The 1,363-nt window shown below is 42.8% G+C and overlaps 1 non-coding gene across 1 annotated transcript; it reads left to right on the top strand.

Annotated features, from left to right (window-relative positions):
* Positions 1–636: 636 nt before the first annotated feature.
* trnag-ucc lies at positions 637–708 on the top strand. Its single transcript has one exon. It is a non-coding gene; the product is annotated as a tRNA-Gly (tRNA).
* The last annotated feature ends 655 nt before the right edge of the window (positions 709–1,363 follow it).

Below are 1,363 nucleotides of genomic sequence, written 5' to 3'. Positions count from 1 at the left end.
TACCCAGATCCCTGTCTGATTGAAGACTGTGTGTGCGGAGTTTGCACATGCTCCCCGTGTCTGCGTGAGTTTCCTCCTGGTGCTCCAGTTTCCTCGCACAGTCCAAAGATGCGCAGGTTAGGGTGGATTTGCAACGCTCAATAGTCAATAGTGTCCAGGTGAGTGTTGGTTGTATGGTTAGCCATGAGAAATGCGAGGTTACAGGAATAGCGTAGAGGGTGAGACTTGGTGGGATGCATGATGAGCCGAAGAACCTGTTTTTACACTGTAAGAATTTTATGAGCCTATGCTCCATCCCATCTAAGTCTGTGGATGAAGTGGATTATCAACTGATCAAATATCCCCTTCAATGGGTCAAGGTTGGTTTTCTATCTGACAAAGAACTGCAGATGTTGCAGATATGAGAGACAGCACAAAAATTGCTGGGAAACTCAGCAGGTCCGGCAGCATTTGTGGGGAGTGAACCTTTTGGATCCAATGATTGTTCTTAAGGGCTGAAGGCTTCTGATTCTGATGTTTTCAGACCTGTTGACGTTTTACAAGCAATTTCTTGTTTTCCTTTCAGCCCCAGTTCAGTTGGTGACTATCACGGCCTTGTTATGTGTGTGTGGAAAAAGGGATAACAGACTTGTTAGCGCGGTGGTGGTGTAGTGGTGAGCATAGCTGCCTTCCAAGCAGTTGATCTGGGTTTGGTTCCCAGCCATGGCAGTGTTGTGGGTATTCCTGTGGTTTTGCAAGGAAAAGTCTTGAGCACAAACATTGCATTCTGTGGCGAAATGGATTTGTCAGGTTGCTTTCGGGTTTTCATGGCGATGGTTCCTGATAATTGCCGTGACAATCCGGGCAGCGTTGCTCGAAAGCTTTCCTCTCTGCTGCACATTGCTTATTTGAATATTGTTCGCAACATAAGTTTTGTTTTGTTTTGTTCGAAAAGTGAGAGATTGCTATCGTCAGAAACCTTTAACAATTACAGAAGCCGCTGGAAATTCGGAACAAATCCAACAGCTTCTTTCGTGGACGGGAAGGAGGTTTAAATGCGCCAAATTTCTTCAAGGTTAAAATACGTTCGCCCCACAAAACCATTTGGAAGCTTAAGAATTACAAACATCACATTATAACTTTTCCTAATCCCTTTAAAGTTTCACAATATCATTCCGGTAGCAGGAAGACCAGATTTATATGGTTTATGCAATGTTACTATATTCAAACATTGGCTGTTCGTAGTTAAATGATGTTTCATTTCGTTAAGTTTTCCAATAGAGTTGGGTTAGTACACACTTTGTTTTTTGTTTGTGTTACAACGATAGTGAAAGTAAATTGTGTTTCGGTTCAAGCCTGGAAGTTTCACCAATTGAATTGCATT

Source organism: Chiloscyllium plagiosum, chromosome 8 (assembly GCF_004010195.1).
Source record: "Chiloscyllium plagiosum isolate BGI_BamShark_2017 chromosome 8, ASM401019v2, whole genome shotgun sequence".
NCBI classification, from domain to species: domain Eukaryota; kingdom Metazoa; phylum Chordata; class Chondrichthyes; order Orectolobiformes; family Hemiscylliidae; genus Chiloscyllium; species Chiloscyllium plagiosum.
The sequence above is the reverse complement of the archived record's forward strand: the minus strand, read 5'-3'. Positions and strand labels throughout refer to the sequence as shown.